The 17,517-nt window shown below is 38.8% G+C and overlaps 1 long non-coding RNA gene across 1 annotated transcript in view; it reads left to right on the top strand.

Moving 5' to 3' along the window:
• Positions 1-17,517, top strand: part of LOC113603032 (uncharacterized) — a 165,401-nt gene that overhangs the window by 8,827 nt on the left and 139,057 nt on the right. The window contains exon 2 of the long non-coding RNA XR_008296843.1: positions 24-136. This is a non-coding gene — a long non-coding RNA (uncharacterized LOC113603032). The remainder of the gene's footprint in view (positions 1-23; positions 137-17,517) is intronic.

Here is a 17,517-nt window from a genome sequence, read left to right as displayed (position 1 = left end):
GCTTATTCCTTTATCACCCTCAGTGCTGGTGGCACACCATGGTCAACCACTGTTACCACTAATTGCTAGTATTGAGGGGACCTTACCTCACCCATGATCCTGGATCCTACCCCTGACCAGCTGAAGAATAATGGAGGTATGAAGGTTTGTAGTACACAGGCAATAAATCGTATTAGCAATAACAGAAATGAACTGGTTTACCCTCCCCCCCCCCAAAAAAAAACTGCTCTGGAAAGGCACTTCTGCTGTACATCTCTTTGGAGAGCAGTGGTGATCCGAAGAAATGCTTCCTCTTGAAAGAACCTTTTTTATTCACAGTGGAATACTCTTGAATTTTGCAGATCGTCAAACACACACAAAAAGTTTTTTTTAATAGTTGAGGAAATAAGCCTAAAGAAAATGTGTTCCTAATCCTATTAGCTGACTTAATATAGAATTATTAAAAGCCTTGATATACAGGATTTAACACAATCTTTCTAGCAGGGTGTGATGTAATCTGTTTTTGTTCCTCAGCTAGCAGATGGCTTACCTTTAAGTAATTTCCAATATGTTAAGAGATCAAAAGCCATCCTCTCGCCACCGAGGCAGTAATCGTTCTTCTCTGCTGGGGGTTGCTTGGTACTGTGGTAGGGATATGCAAAGGCTCCTGGCATTTCCAAAGATAGAAGGGCGACATTTCTTCAGACTTTGAAGTTAATAATCCTTCAGAACTTAAAAAACTGAGGGATTTTTCAAAACCCTTTTAATGTTCTATATGCCATGTGCAAAAGTAAATATCTGTAAGAAATCACTGAGGGCTGGCGTGAAGCTTGGAGGAGCACTCTACAATCTCCCAAGTCATGGACTGGCACGATCTCTCGCTGCTGAGGGTGTGAATAAGTTGTGCTTCCATCAAGTACTACTGTTCGGAGGATGTGATTTGTGTGTTGAATGTTTTAAGAATGATGCTAGAAATAAACTCAGTGAAATTCATTGCCTGTGCCTGCCATTGATGAGCCCAAGCAGTGGCATTATGACAGGTCTGTCTATTGCTGCCATCGAGGCGTGACTGTTTGTAAGGCTGTGAGACTTTCAACTGCTTCCTTATGCGTTTGTTTTGTTGTTGGAAATGATCTATTGGTAAAGAGAGAGGGTAAATTGGCACTCAGGATTTGCATTCAGGATCAAACATTTTCTGTTTGATCTTTACTACTAGAGAGAAAAGTGTTTTGTATCTTGACAGTTAAATATGCTTCTAATGGACCCAGAGCCTACAGTCTTTATTTGTAAAATTTAATTCATATTTTCATGATGTGCTCAGTGATAGAACCCTGCTGAATTTTGAGTGCAGACAAACCTGTGTCTCAAGGTTTGTTACCACCTTTGCTTAAGGCACTTGCTTTTTTTACAGAGAGGTTTCATTTTATTCTCTGGACCAGTTATTTTTCATGCTACTTAAAATGAATAAAAGTCTCAGTAAGAAAATATATTCCAGCCATACAGGAGCCCTAAGATTGTATCTTCCTCTTGGAGATACAATGGATTGTTTTAACTTAAATGTCAGGTCAGTTTCCTCTACTATCACCCCCTCTTTTGGTTTAGTCATTTGATGGCTGGAATGTTGGCAGGCGGTTAGTTGATGGATAAATAGCACTTAACAGTCTTCAAAAGTGATAGAGGGAGAAAATTTGAAATAGAATTCAGAGGTATGTGCAAGAACCATTTGGAAAAGATCCATTTGGAAAGGAGGTAAGGGCAAATGGCGTGGAACAAGAAAAATTATGAAATGGGGACTTGAAATGCCCTAATACCATTTTACCACAACACAGAAAATCACGCATGAATACAGACTACCTATTTTCCCCAAACAGATTCACCACACTGTTTGGAGCTGTAAGTAATATCTGCTTTCTGTTCTTATGGGCAATAATATTCCTTTAAGTCCTCAAAAGTGTCTACCCCTAACTATTTTATAAGATATTCCCCTTCTGAGAATTTTCTATTACTATAAGTACCCAGGAATAACTGATCCAAAGAATAAAATGAAACCTCTTCATAATCAAAGGCAAGAGCTGGTAAGAGTTAGGTGAATGATTTATCATGACTCTCACACAAATCTCCCAGCTGTTCATGAGCTCATTCCTTCTTTCCAGAATTATTTCAATACCACTGCTCCCCATATTCTCTGGAATCTCTTATCTTGAAAACTATTGCCGTATCTCTGTTTTCTTGTCTTCAGGATTAAAGGACCCACAAGGCTAGCTCTTTTTTTGGCCCCACAGGGCGTAAAAATATTTTCTCTCAAGTTTAACTATATTTAAGGCCACTTGCTTCCTCGTGGGTCTTTCCTAGGTTCACTACACTCATTGTGAATGCAGGTACAGGATGTGTCACTCAAACACAAGGCTGAGAGAATGGTAGGCCACCAGTTTATCCTTTCTTCAGTCATGTATCTAAAGATAGTCTGACTTTGAATGGAATGTGTAAAACCTAATCATTAATTCCTGAGGAGTTTGGGAAAGAGTGAAATTTTGAAAGTCCGTGTTTCTGTCAGCTTGGATAATAATTGCCCATCTTCTGAGATAAGAGAGGTAAAGTAGTCAGCCCTCATTGGACTAAGTAAATGAGATTGAGAGAGGAGTGGAAGGGTAGTCATGTAAAGTGAAAACTTAAGCATAGAAACAAAACTAGAGTTATAGCTTAGTCATTCAGTATTGTCATAAGTGTTGTTAAGGAACAACATGATCTACAACTGGCTCACTCCCAAAAATTGCTTAACACTTAAGGAATAGTTGTTTGCTTCTTCTCCCCCCCCCCCCCCACCTAAAAGAGAGGACTCAAGGCTTGAGATTTCTGGGCTTGCTGTTAGGAGGAAGAAATGAGTAAGAGACTGAGTGGGAGGACCTTGTCTTTTCTGCTTCGATTCCTTGCAAACAGAGCTGATCTCCGAACCCCTTCTGTTTGTCTTCAAGGAAGTTACAGTTAGCAATAATTAGCCAGTGACTAATTATTCAGCTCCCCTTCCCCATAGGTCTGTGCCCCCACATCCCTGCTGCACCTGAACCATAGTTAATCCATGAATATATAAGTCAACTGTGGATGACGTCAAATTGATTCTATGTTTGTCAGATAATTAGGTATCTAGTTTTGAAACATGGGATAATTTTAGATCATGCACCAATGTGACAGCTCACAAGAAAATTGTGATAACTCTCATGGAGTTCTGATTCCTTGAAAGGAAAATAGTTCATAAACTACAAGGCTAGCTCTTTTTTTTTTTTTTGGCCCCACAGGGCATAAAAATATTTTCTCTCAAGCTGAGGTATAGAAACATATGCTCTCCAAGTGATATTAGCTTGTGGAAAGTTGATAATTACCAACCTCCTTCTCCATCTTCCTGTTTCACAGGCCAGGGAATGGGTTAATTTTCTACACTCTGGACTCAGACTCTGGATTCCTATTCTTGTTCTTTTGTTTAAAATACTGGGAAAAAACCTACCTGGAGTGCATGCAGAATCACAGTGCCAAGAAGGACCTTTGGAGGTCAATAAATTCATCTCTCTGCCTTTCTGTAGGACTATGCCCCATGCCACCCAGTTGAGAACTCCTGGGATTTTGAGGCAATGTAGGATGAATGTGGGATATCTTCTGACTCCAGCACACAGTCAAAAACTCAGCCCAGCAGTGAATGCACAGCACTTTCTGTCTTCCTACTGTGCCCTGAGTAAAGACTTTTCACTTCATACATCATTCACAACTTGCTACAGGGATTTCACAAAGCCAGTACATACCCTTTACACAAAGAAAAGAAGAAAAAGAACAGGTCTAGGGAAAAAGGGAAAAAACAAACATGTGTCTGCCAACTGTAGCATTATCAACATGGAAATTAACAAGGCACAGTGTAGTTCGGGATATTAATTAAACAAATGGAGCTTCTTACTCTATTCACACATTTCACATTTCAATAACAGAGTCAAACATAGTTAGGCAGTTTCATTTTCTTACTGGGCTCTGGTGCCCTGAGGAGCAAGGCAAAAGAAGATGGAAATTAGAAGCGCCTCTTCCCCTAGAGAGATGCTGAGTTAGTCCCATCTGGCTCAAAAAATCCCAGGGTCCTAGAGGAGAGTGCCACATAAAGGTACTAGAGATACTGTCAGTGCTGGGTGTGCCCCCAGCTGCCCCCAGCCGTGCCACCAGCTGCCCCCAGTGACTGAAGGAAAAGGCCCCAGGAGAGGAAGGGGCATCTTCATTTGAGTCTTGGAATGTCCGAAGCCAAGATTTCTCACAAAGAGTTGAAAAGACAACTTATTTATTGCTAATGCTTGAGGGATTTTTCTTTTTCCACAAGATGATGGCTATAAGCATGATTATTTTCTGACTGACCCTTCTAAATAGTAATTAGAACCCCCATTCTAATATTGTATTATATTTTATATTACATACTGGTTGGGCATCATAGTAACTTGATGGGCAGATTTGCATGGAAGAAATCGAGATTTAGTCAGAAAAGTTAATCATAGAGCTATTAGTTTACAAGTAGTGAATTAATTTAGGAAAACTAGATAGGTAATTTTCATTGTCTTTTCCTCTTGAGGAATACAGTATGTTGATTTTTGAAGCTTAATTTAAAAAAATCTGGAGCTATAAGCCTGGCTTTATTATTACTGAGTCATCTTAGGCACTAATAGCTCATTCTCTTCTCTCGACTTACATTCACCCATGTCCTTTTCCCTAAGGCTTCATGAAGAAATGAAGGACAAGTTTTTTGCTACATCTTGGTCCTAGATCTAAAAGCCCACCAAGTCCAAGTCCACTGACCTGTAGACTGAGCCTAGGCTCACCATTCAAGTTACTAAAAACCAGGTGGTGAGTATATAGTGTTCCAGGATGTGTCTGCCCTGCCCCACTGTCCTTAGCTTGCCAGGCCTGGTAGCCCTTCCCACACCACCTGCCACAGACATGCAAAGAACTTAGGTAACCATATATGACCTCCACTTACTCACCAAGCTCTGCCTTTTTCTTGACTCTCTGGTTTCTTGATCCCCATCTTTTCTTGATCTTTTTCCTGGTCTCCCACATCCTCTCCTGACTCTGGGTGGGGGGTATCTATTCTGATTCCTCTTTCTGCATTATTAGAAACTAATCCATAGATTGCCCCCAGCAACTCTGAGTTTGACCCATTTCCCTGACTTTGGAATTCTCACAGTTCTGAACAGAGCTCCTTCCATCAGACTAGCCCTGGGGGTTGTGTTGGCTCTTATCCCATTTGTAATTGGGAATTGGGGTCTTCTGGCTAAGACCAAACAGTTAGGGGAGTAGAGTGGAAACTTCTGAGAGAACTCTGATTTTAAATTCCCTTCCTCAGACAAGAGGTCAGTCCTGTAACAGCAAACTGAAGACTAGAAGATCTTTGGGGGAGAATCAAATTCACTGTGTCATTCAGTCACATTAATTCAATAAACATTTGTTGTTTCAACTGCATGCCATGCATTGTACTAGATTTAAGATGCTGGTAGGTTCTCAGTGTTTTGTACTGCTCAAGAGAATATGGCAAAATACCTATCCCATATGGGCTTAGAATGGGCTTAGAATAAAATCACTGCAGGGGCACCTGGGTGGCTCAGTCTGTTGAGTGTCCTACTTCGGCTCAGGTCATGATCTTATGACTCATGAGTTCGAGCCCTGTATTGGGCTCGATTGCTAACCGCTCACAGCCCGAAGCCTGCTTCAGATTCTGTGTCTCCCTCTCTCTCTGTCCCTCCCCTCCTCACTCTCTCTTTCTCTCTCTCTCAAAATAAATAAACATTTAAAAATTATTTTAAAAAAAGAAAATCACTGCAGAATGTTGCGATTTTATGTGGCCAACCAATGATCAAAGTGTCTGATTGTTGCCATGACCCAGGTGCCAACAATGTGTTACTCAGAAGGTCACAACGACAGACTGCTTATAAAAAACGTTACGTGTAAACCTTGGCTAGAAAGAAGGATGTCAGGACAATGTCTCCCATTATCTCTCCCTGTGATTACTTCTAATGATTATTCTGAGATCTATCTGCTTCATGAGACCTGGCTATATGAGCCCAACAGGGCGATTTATCTCTTCATCATCATTTAGCTTCTGGATTCTAATATTCACTATATGTTTGATTGGCTTATCTGTCTCTTGACTGAAACCTAGTCAAGAGGAAATCCATGATCATAAGATGATGGAACAGATATTTAAATCTCTTAGTACAAGTGGCTGGCTTTGTTTTCCTTTATTTTATAGCAAAGCAAAGCATAGTTGCAGTTGGGTAGTATGGTTTATAATAGGACCCTATATTTGGGCTCCCGGCACTCAGTTTCCCGAGGAAGAAACAGAAGCATCACTTGACAAGAAGAGAGTAATAGAATGTGCTCACATAAAAATAAGTTTTGAGTGTCTGTCTGGTAGCTTGAAAAGGTGACAAATAGTGTGAGGCTTAGAAATGAATGGGATGCCAATGATTTCACTGCAGAAACACTACAGTGGTTTATTTTCAGTGGTACTGCAGGTAGAGACCAACTTAATGAAAGTTCTTCATAAAGGCAACATAGATTGAATAGTTTGGATACTGAAGAGACAAATCCCTTAGATAAAAAGATTTATAGGGTTTTTATGGGCAGCCTCATTCAGTCACCCATTATTACCTCAGAGATCTTTAATAACTCTCTGGTACCTTTAATGAAAAGCTTTCCTTAACAAAGATACTACTTTAAAAAAGACAACTTTTGAATACTAACTTGAAAGATACAGAGAAGATATTGAAAATCAATTGAAGAACCATAAGCCCATTGCCTTACTGTGATTGTGAGAGATTTGGAAGAATTCTTGCCCAAATTGTGGTAGATTTGTAAAGATTCCCATAATAGCATTTGTATTCAGACCAGCTTTTGTTCAAAGCACTGAAACATCCTTATGGGAGGCATGCAAGAGAAGGACATGATTATTTTGTTTTGTTTTGTTTTGTTTTTTGTTTTTATAACTTTGACAACAGAGTGGTTCCCTAGGAGTCTCTAACTACATTTTCCCCCACATATATCACTAAGGGAAATGTTGGTGTCTCAGAAGGTGAGCAGAGAGCTGCCTGGGATAGGAGAGGAGGAAAATACCAGTGAAACCCAGCTGTTCTCCATTAGTGCTCCCATCAGTGTTCCCAAACTAGATGAACAGGAGCCAGTGTTTGTAATGTGGATCATGTTCTATCATTGATGTCTCTTTTATAGGGTCACTAATCCCATTCATGAGCTAATCACCTCCCAAAAGTCTCACATCCACATATCATCACATTGGGGAATTAGGTTTCAGCATATGAATTTAGAGAAGATACAAATATTCAGTCTATAGCAATATATTTTTCTTCAGTGAATGCCCTCCCAAAAATTTGATGCAATAAAAATAAGTAACAGCACAAATAATATGTAATAGAAGAAAAGTTCATCCTTATAGTATTATAAAAAGTTTGAACACTAAAGAACATTCCTATAAAAAATTTTCAAGACATGTCTGAAAATAAGATTTTTTTGAATAAATGAAGATGTATACAATGTTCATAGACAAAAAGAACTCCCTGCAATTCAGTATCTTACAGTCATGCTTGCAGAAACTTGGCTGCAAGTGTGAACCAGCCATCTGTGGTCCATTCTATCATGGGAGAACAGTGCCAGCTCTAGGACTCAGAGTAGGTCAGAGTCAGTCTGTAGAAGAATCTCACATTTAGCAGAGAGTTGGAGACAGAACTATAAAATATGGATACTCCCTGGCATTCTACTTGATAAGACATAAAGGGAAAGTAAAATTCTCTGATCAGTGTCTGTATCTTAATGTCATATAATTTCTACCCCATTATGTTTTTAAAAAGAATCAAAGTGCAGTATTGTCTAGAAGGAGAAAATGGCTCTAACTTTAGTAGAATCTAGACAAATGACATGCCTTACTAGATAATGAGACACAAAAGAACACTTATAGTATCTATTTATATAAAATTCATAAACAGACATCATTACACTCTAGAATTTAGGGATATATAATTCAGTGGCAAAAGTATTAAGAGAAGTGGTGATAACTAGAAAAGTCAGGAAATGGTAGCCTTTGAGGGAAGGAAGAAGATTGGGATTGGGAAGGAATCCCAGGGGAGCTTTTGGGCTATTGGTAATAGTTTCTTTCTTTCTTTCTTTCTTTTTTTTTTTTTTTTTTGAGTATAGTTGACACACGTTACATTAGTTTCAGGTATAGAACATAGTGATTAGACAAACTTGTGCGTTTTGCTATTTTCATCACAAGTGTAGATAGTAGCTACCATACAACACTATTATAATACCATTGATTATTATCCTTATGCTGTTCCCTTTATTCCCATGATCTATTATTCAATAGCTGGAAGCATGTATCTCCGCTTCACTCATTTTGCCAATCCTCCACCTCCTCCCCTCTGGCAACCGTCAGTTTGTTTTCTGTAGGGATATTGGCAATGGTTTCTTGATCTGGTTTATAGTCATATAGGTGACACTTACTAAACACATATTTAAATTTTATCACTCTTCTACATGTGAGATATTTAACAATTCTGTAGATAGTTAAAAAATAAGTTAGATATTATTTTGTGTACCTTTTCTTGGTAGGTCAAGGACATGTGTCTTTGGACCATGAATTTCCTTTCCCTATGGTTGGGCTTCCTCTGAGGCCCAGAACTCCTTATAATTCAGGTTCACTGCATATAACACTTCATGTTAGGAAATAAATACCTCTTGGTCCTGAGATACTTTGCAGTTCACTTGAAACTGAGCTAGCTCAACATCCTCGATTTTAGAAATTTGGATTTATTTCTCCTCAGGGGATATATCATGAGTCTCTAATTGACTTTTATCTTTTACTCTACTTTTAAAATGAATCAAGTCTGTTTTGAAGTATATTTTTGATCTAGTGAAATACAGAGTACTATTGATTAGATATTCTGAGTGTCATCTGTTTGTTATCATTTAGTAATGTGATAGGCCTTTATGTCCACTTTGGGGGCTTTTTAAAAAAAATTTCTTATTTACCAACATAGCAAAATCAATCAAATGTGAGCTAAAGCAAAGGCAACTTGAATGACCCCAAACTGAGATTTGAGCTGCCAAAATAATCAGTAAAAATTTTTACTAGCTCTAGTGAGTTTCAGAAAGATAACAGTTATAAACTTTATTTCAAGTAAGTTTCTGAAAGATCTGGAAACATGATTATCAGAATGCAGATTGTACAGAACTTTATGTCCCCTGATTATTCACAGATGCAAATTATCATGCAATTGGAAGCATACTAAGATACTGCAAAGATATTCTGATATCAGTAATATGCTTTCTTTGTGACTTTACACTCAGTCTGTTCATTGTTTCCAAAGAAAGAGCCTAACAGTTCGTATACTTCCAGATGGGAAATGATCGGGTAAGAATTCTTCAAATACACCCCACCTGTTAACCATACTTCCTTCTAGAGAATGGAATTTTTGTAGGTAGACAGGCAAAAAGCAGTCACTTTTTAATTTTATTTTCTTTTTCACTTAAAAAATTTTTTGTAATTTACATCCAAATTAGTTAGAATATAGCGCAACAATGATTTCAGGAGTAGATTCCTTAGTGCCCCTTACCCATTTAGCCCATCCCCCCTCCCACAACCCCTCCAGTAACCCTCTGTTATCCATATTTAAGAGTCTCTTATGTTTTGTCCCCCTCCCTCTTTTTATATTATTTTTGATTCCATTCCCTTATGTTCATCTGTTCTGTGTCTTAAAGTCCTTATATGAGTGAAGTCATATATTTGCCTTTCTCTGGCTAATTTCGCTTAGCATAATATTCTCCAGTTCCATCCACATAGTTGCAAATGGCAAGATTTCATTCTTTTTGATTGCCGAGTAATACTCCATTGTATATATATGCCACATCTTCTTTAACCATTCATCCATCAGTGGACATTTGGGCTCTTTCCATACTTTGGCTATTGTTGATAGTGCTGCTATAAACATGGGGGTGCATGTGTCCCTTCGAAACAGCATCCCTGTATCCCTTGGATAAATACCTAGTAGTGCAATTGCTGGGTCATAGGGTAGTTCTGCTTTTAATTTTCTGAGAAACCTCCATACTGTTTTCCAGAGTAGCTGCACCAGTTTGCATTCCCACCAGCAGTACAAAAGAGATCCTCTTTCTCTGCTTCCTTGTCAACATCTGTTGTTGCCTGGGTTGTTAATGTTAGCCTTTCTGACAGGTGAGGGGTGGTATCTCATTGTGGTTTTGATTTGTATTTCCCTGATGAGGAGTGACATTAGGCATTTTTTCATGTATCGGTTGGCCATCTGGATGTCTTCTTTGGGGAAGTGTCTATTCATGTCTTTTGTCCATTTCTTCACTGGGTTATTTGTTTTTTGGGTGTTGAGTTTGATAAGTTCTTTATAGATTTTGGGTACAACCCTTTATCTGATATGTCGTTTGCAAATATCTTCTCCCATTCTGTCAGTTGTCTTTTAGTTTTGCTGTTTCCTTCCCAGTGCAGAAGCTTTTTATTTTGATGAGGTCCCAGTAGTTCATTTGTGCTTTTGTTTCCCTTGCCTCCAGAGACGTGTTGAGTAAGAAGTTGCTGCGGCCAAGATCAGAGAGGTTTTTGCCTGCTTTCTCCTCAAGGATTTTGATGGCTTCCTGTCTTACATTTAGGTCTTTCATCCATTTGAGTGTATTTTTGTGTATGGTGTAAGAAAGTGGTCCGGGTTCATTCTTCTGCATGTTACTGTCCAGTTTTTCCCAGCATGACTTGCTGAAGAGACTGTCTTTATTCCATTGGGTATTCTTTGCTGCTTTGTCAAAGATTAGTTGGCCATATGTTTGTGGGTCTATTTCTGGGTTCTCTATTCTGTTCCATTGATCTGAGTGTCTGTTTTTGTGCCAGTACCATACTGTCTTGATAATTACAGCTTTGTAGTATAGCTTGAAGTCTGGGATTGTGATGCTTCCTGGTTTGGTTTTCCTTTTCAAGATTGCTTTGGCTATTCGGGGTCTTTTCTGGTTCCATACAAATTTTAGGATTATTTGTTCTAGCTCTGTGAAGAATGCTGGTGTTATTTTGATATGGATTGCATTGAGTATGTAGATTGCTTTGGGTAGTATTGACATTTTAACAATATTTGTTCTTCCTATCCAGGAGCATGGAATCTTTTTCCATTTTTATTGTGTGCCTTCTTCAATTTCTTTCATAAGCTTTCTGTAGTTTTCAGTGTATAGATTTTTCACCTCTTTGGTTAGATTTATTCCTAGGTGTCTTATGGGTTTTTGTGCAACTGTAAATGGGATCAATTCCTTAATTTCTCTTTCTGTCGCTTCATTGTTGGTGTATGGGAATGCAACTGATTTCTGTGCATTGTTTTTATATCCTGCAACTTTGCTGAATTCATGAATCAACTCTAGCAGTTTTTTGGTGGAATCTTTTGGGTTTTCCATATAGAGTATCATATGATCTGGCAAGAGTGAAAGTTTGACCTCCTCCTGGCCGATTTGGATGCCTTTTATTTCTTTGTGTTGTCTGATTGCAGAGGCTAAGACTTCCAATGCTATGTTAATTAACAGTGGCGAGAGTGGACATCCCTGTCTTGTTCCTGACCTTAGGGGGAAGGCTCTCAGTTTTCCCCATTGAGGATGGTATTAGCATTGGGTCATTCATACATGGCTTTTATGATCTGGAGGTATGATCCTTCTATCCCTACTGTTTGAGGGTTTTTATCGAGAAAGGATGCTGTATTTTGTCAAATTCTTTCTCTGCATCTATTGAGAGGATCATATGGTTCTTGTCCTTTCTTTTATTGATGTGATGAATTATGTTAATTGTTCTGTGGATATTGAACCAGCCCTGCATCCCAGGTATAAATCCCACTTGGTCATTTTGAATAATTGTTTTAATGTATTGTTGGATCCAGTTGGCTAATATCTTGTTGAAGATTTTTGCATCCATGTTCATCAGAGAAATTGGTCTATAGTTCTTCTTTTTAGTGGGGTCTCTGTCTGGTTTTGGAATCAAGGTAATGCTGGCCTCACAGAAAGAGTTTGGAAGTTTTCCTTCCATTTCTATTTTTGGGAACAGCTTCAAGAGAATAGGTGTTAATTCTTCCTTAAATGTTTGGTAGAATTCCCCTGGAAAGCCATTTGGCCCTGGACTCTTGTTTTTGGCAAATTTTTGATTACTAATTCGATTTCTTTACTGGTTATGGGTCTGTTCAAATTTTCTGTTTCTTCCTGTTTCAGTTTTTGTAGTGTATATGTTTCTAGGAATTTTTCCATGTCTTCCAGATTGCCCATTTTATTGGCACATAGTTTCTCATAATATTCTCTTATTATTTTTTTTATTTCTGCTGTGTTAATTGTGATCTCTCCTCTTCCATTCTTGATTTTATTTATTTGGGTCTTTTCCTTTTTCTTTTTGATCAAACTGGCTAATGGTTTATCAGTTTTGTTAATTCTTTCAAAGAACAAGCTTCTGGTTTCATTGATCTGTTCTACTGGTTTTTTTGTTTCAATAGCAGTAATTTCTGCTCTAATCCTTATTATTTCCTGCCTTCTGCTGGTTTGGGGTTTTATTTGCTGTTCTTTTACCAGCTCTTTAAGGCATGAGGTTAGGTTGTGTATCTGAGATCTTTCTTCCTTCTTTAGGAAGGCCTGGATTGCTATCTACTTTCCTCTTATGACCGCCTTTGCTGCATCCCAGAGGTTTGGGGTTGTGGTGTTACCACTTTTATTGGCTTCCGTATACTTTTTAATTTCCTCTTTAACTTCTTGGTTGACCCATTCATTCGTTAGTAGGATGTTGTTCAGTCTCCAAGTATTTGTTACCTTTCCAAATTTGTTCTTGTGGTTGATCTCGAGTTCATAGCGTTGTGGTCTGAAAATATGCATGGTGTGATCTCAGTCTTTTTGTACTTGCTGAGGGCTAATTTGTGTCCCAGTATGTGGTCTATTCTGGAGAATGTTCCATGTGCACTGGAGAAGAATGTATATTTCGCTGCTTTAGGATGAAATGTTCTGAATATATCTGTTAAGTCTATCTGGTCCAGTGTGTCATTCAAAGCCATTGTTTCCTTGTTGATTTTTTGATTACATGATCTGTCCATTGTTGTGAGTGGGGTGTTGAAGTCTCCTACTATTGTGGTATTATTAGCAGTTAGTTTCTTTATGTTTGTGATTAATTGATTTATATATTTGGATGCTTTCACATTTGGCAAAGAAATGTTTACAATTGTTAGGTCATCTTGGTGAGTAGACCCCTTAATTATTATATAATGCCCTTCATCATCTCTTGATACAGTCTTTGTTTTAAAGTCTAGATTGTCTGATATAAGTATGGGTACTCCGGCTTTCTTTTGGAGACCATTAGCATGATAGAGGGTTCTCCATCCCCTTACTTTCAATCTGAAGGTGTCTTTAGGTCTAAAGTGGGTCTCCTGTGAACAGAATATAGATGGATCTCATTTTTTTATCCATTCTGTTACCCTATGCCTTTTGATTGGAGCATTGAGTCCATTGGCGTTTAGAGTGAGAACTGAAAGATACGAATTTATTGCCATTATGTTGCTTGTAGAGTTGGAGTTTCTGGTGGTGTTCTCTGGTCCTTTCTAATCTTTGTTGCTTTTGGTATTTATTTATTTATTTACTTTTTTTCCATCTTTTGTCCCCTCAGAGAGTCCCCCTTAAAATTTCTTGCAGGGCTGGTTTAGTGGTCACAAACTCCTTTAATCTTTGTTTGTCTGGGAAACTTTTTATCTCTCCTTCTATTTTGAATGAGTCTTGCTGGATAAAGAATTCTTGGCTGCATATTTTTCTGATTCAGCACAGTGAATATATCCTGCCACTCCTTTCTGGCCTGCCAAGTTTCTGTGGATAGGTCTGCTGCAAACCTGATCTGTCTTCCCTTGTAGGTTGACTTTTTTTCCCTTGCTACTTTCATGATTCTCTCCTTGCCTGAGTATTTTGTGAATTTGACTATGATATGCCTTGTTGATGGTCGGTTTTTGTGGAATCTAATGGAGGTCCTCTGTGCTTCCTGGATTTTGATGTCTGTGTCTTTCCCAGGTTAGGAAAGTTTTCCACTATGATTGGCTCACATAACCCTTCTACCTCTAAATCTCTCTCTTCCTCTTCTGGGACCCCTATGATTCTGATGTTGTTCCTTTTTAATGAGTTGCTGATTTCTCTAATTCTTAAATCATGCTCTTTTGCCTTAATCTCCCTCTTTTTTTCTGCTTCATTATTCTCTATAAGTTTGTCCTCTATATCACTGATTCTCTGTTCTCCCTCACTGTCCTTGCCACTGCAGCATTCATTTGAGATTGCAGCTCAGTTATAGCATTTATTTCATCCTTACTAGCTTTTACTTGTTTTATCTCTGCAGAAAGGGATTCTAATCTATTTTTGACTCCAGCTAGTATTCTTAAATTCTGGTCAGACATCTTGCTTGTATCTGTGTTGGTTAAATCCCTGGCTGTCATTTCTTCATGCTCTTTCTTTTGGGGTGAATTCCTTTGTTTTGTCATTTTGAAGGGAGAAAAGGAATTGATGAGGTAGACAAAATTAAAATTAAAAAAATAAAAATTAAAAAATTAAAAACAGACATGCACACACAAAATCAAAATCAAATAAATCATCCTAAATCCTAGGTGTGTTTTGGTCTGGGTGTTGAAAGTGGCTTGATAGATTAGAGAAAAAAGGGGGAAAAAAAAGAAATCGTTTGAAAGTTTGAAAAAATGAATACACTGAAGTAGACTACAATGAAATGATGGAAGTGAAAAAGAATTTGAAAAAACTTACACAAAAGTAAAAAATATAGTAGAAAAAAATTAAAAATATTTTTATAAAAATTGAAAATAAAAATGAATTTTTTCTCTTTCTGTATTCAAGAAAAAGAAAAGAAATGAAAGGGAAAAAAGAAAGAAAGAAAGAAAATTGAATAAATGGACCAGCTAACAGACTGAAGTAGGACTGAAATTACTTCGTTTTCCCCTAGAAGTCAAACTATGAAGGGCTTTGTAGTCCATAAACTAAGCAGGTGGTGAGTCTTGTTTTCTTGAAGAGCAAGGTTGGCCCAGTTGGGCGGGGCTTAGTGTAACGGCTCTGTTCTCCACTAGATGGCATTGCTAGCCTGCTGGGGTGGATTGTTGTGGCACTTGTAGGTGCGCATACGCATGTGCAGGAGCGGTGAAAATGGTGTCTCCCAGCTACTCAGTCTCTAGTATCGGAACTCTGCTCTCCCCAATCAGCAATCGCGTAACCATCTTTCATCTTCGGCTTCTGTCCACTCCCCGCTTCCACACTGTCCGTAACCAAGCCCGAGGCAGCACCTCCCTCCTGAGTTTTGTCTCAGATGTGGCTGTCTTCCCCAGCCCCCAACTACTGAGGGACTGTGGCTTTGACCTAATAAGCCCCTCTGCAGAGGGTCTCACAGAGCAATGGCCAGGTGCCAGCTGCACCCAGGAACACTTGTGGGACCGTGCTGCTGCCAGTGCCCAGAGACTGAGGCTAGGTGCCAGCCCGCCCCAGAAAAATTTCGCGAGACAGTGTAGCACTAGTGCCTCAGGGATTATGGAAAATCACAACACACATCTGGTACCAGGCTTTACCCCACAGTGACCTTGTACCAGCACCAGCAAGTGTGGCCATTCTCTGGGGTCTGCTCTACCAAGTGTCCTTCCAGCAGTGGAACCGCTTCTCCCTGTGTGGCCTGAGAACTTCCTGGACCCCACTCTGCTCCTGGGGATTCACCCTTCCCACCAGAGCACTGCTAGGTATTGAGCTGCAGAGTTTCAGACTCTGCATTCTTCCTGTTTACAGTCTTAATGGAATTGAAACCCTCTCCTTTCTCCTTTCTCCCTTTTTAGTTCAGTCCCTGTGGCTGTTTCCAATTTTCCACTTTGTCTCCAGCTGTTTTTGGGGAGGGGTGCTTTTCCCATATTCTCCCCAACCCCCCACCCCCAGTCTCTGTCCTCCCTCCCCATGCAAAAGCAGCTCCCTGTCCTCTGCGTCTTCTCGCTCCCCAAGGTCATCTCTCGTCACCATGTAGGTCCTGAATTCTGTGGTTCAGGTTGTGCAGATGTTGTGTTAATCCTCCAATCAGTTTTCTAGGTGTGCAGGATGGTTTAGTGTTGGTCTGGCTGTATTTCATGGACTTGAGACACACAAAAAACTTCCATGCTGTTCCACCATTGTGGCTCCTCCCCCACTTTTTTCTTTATATATTTTGGAAGTATTTGATTTTGATTAAAAGAGTATTTCATAATTATATTTCCTTTCATATTTAAATTTCATATTAAAATCAAGATAAAAAAAATGAAATTGATCACCTAACCCCATTGCATCTCCTACTTTGAATGGCTGGCTCCACTTTATTCTTCACATGTTGGTGTAAAAGCCATCTGTCTGTCTCTGAAGCAGGTTGTTCCTTTTATTTTTCTTTGTGGTAACTTTTACTTCCACTTTGTAGTATAATGTTTTTAGTCACTTTTATTTTAATAATTTATCTTGCATAGGGCTAGGCATGTAGTTACTGAGGTATTTGGTGAATGGATGACTAGATGAGTGCATGAGTGAATGAAAATGACCAGATTGAAATTGCCATCTTATTCTCTTGCACAAACTATGACGTTGAAATCCCAGGTATGAATTCATCTTTGTTGTATTTTGCTGAATACTTATAGTACTAAAGAAAATACAACACTGACAGTCAACATTATGGACTCCATCTGGCTGTTGAAAAAACCCACTGAGTTAAAGCAGGGTTCACTTTGGGTCAGAGATGCCATTTTCCTGTCCTAACTCCATTATCTTACACACCAACACTCACCCTTTCCTTCTTCCCCTGAAAAGCAACATAATGAAGATAAATAGGCATTTTACAGACAGGTAATCTCATGATAACAGATCCCTGTTATTTACACCAGCAAAACCATTTTGATGGTCGAGACTTGCCTGCACTCACTGGGGTTAGATTCTGTACATCCATGATCTGTAAAGGTGTAGGATTCATTAGTACCTTGAGAATAGCTGTCCATGACTGCTGGGGATCAGATTACAGGATCTCATTAACTCGTTCTCCTTGTCTGCTTAGACAGCCTTTTCTTAGGACCAAGAGCTATTATTTCAACTTGTTTGATACCAAGAGGGCCAGAGGCTGAGGGTTTTCTTTTACTTGCTTCTGGTCAATATCATTTTAAAGTGTATGCTAAGGAAATAACATTTATTGCAAATGTTGCTATAAAATATAGAATCGTTTCATATCTCTGAGCAACTAGTCTTTGCTTAAACCTTTCTAGTTATCTAGTTAAGAATTACCCAACTTAAATCTTTGCTAATTTGCAATAGTCTGTTAAATATAAAGAAATCAGTAAACTCCAAGGAAATTTTATTGTTTTATGTTGCCTTTTTAAAAATTTTTGGCTTATCTGAGGAATGAAAATGACGTGAGCATTATTAAAAGCATGTGGATCTACTTAGGGTTCACTCAGTGCAACAGACTTA

This window comes from Acinonyx jubatus, chromosome A2 (assembly GCF_027475565.1).
Source record: "Acinonyx jubatus isolate Ajub_Pintada_27869175 chromosome A2, VMU_Ajub_asm_v1.0, whole genome shotgun sequence".
NCBI lineage: Eukaryota > Metazoa > Chordata > Mammalia > Carnivora > Felidae > Acinonyx > Acinonyx jubatus.
The sequence above is the reverse complement of the archived record's forward strand: the minus strand, read 5'-3'. Positions and strand labels throughout refer to the sequence as shown.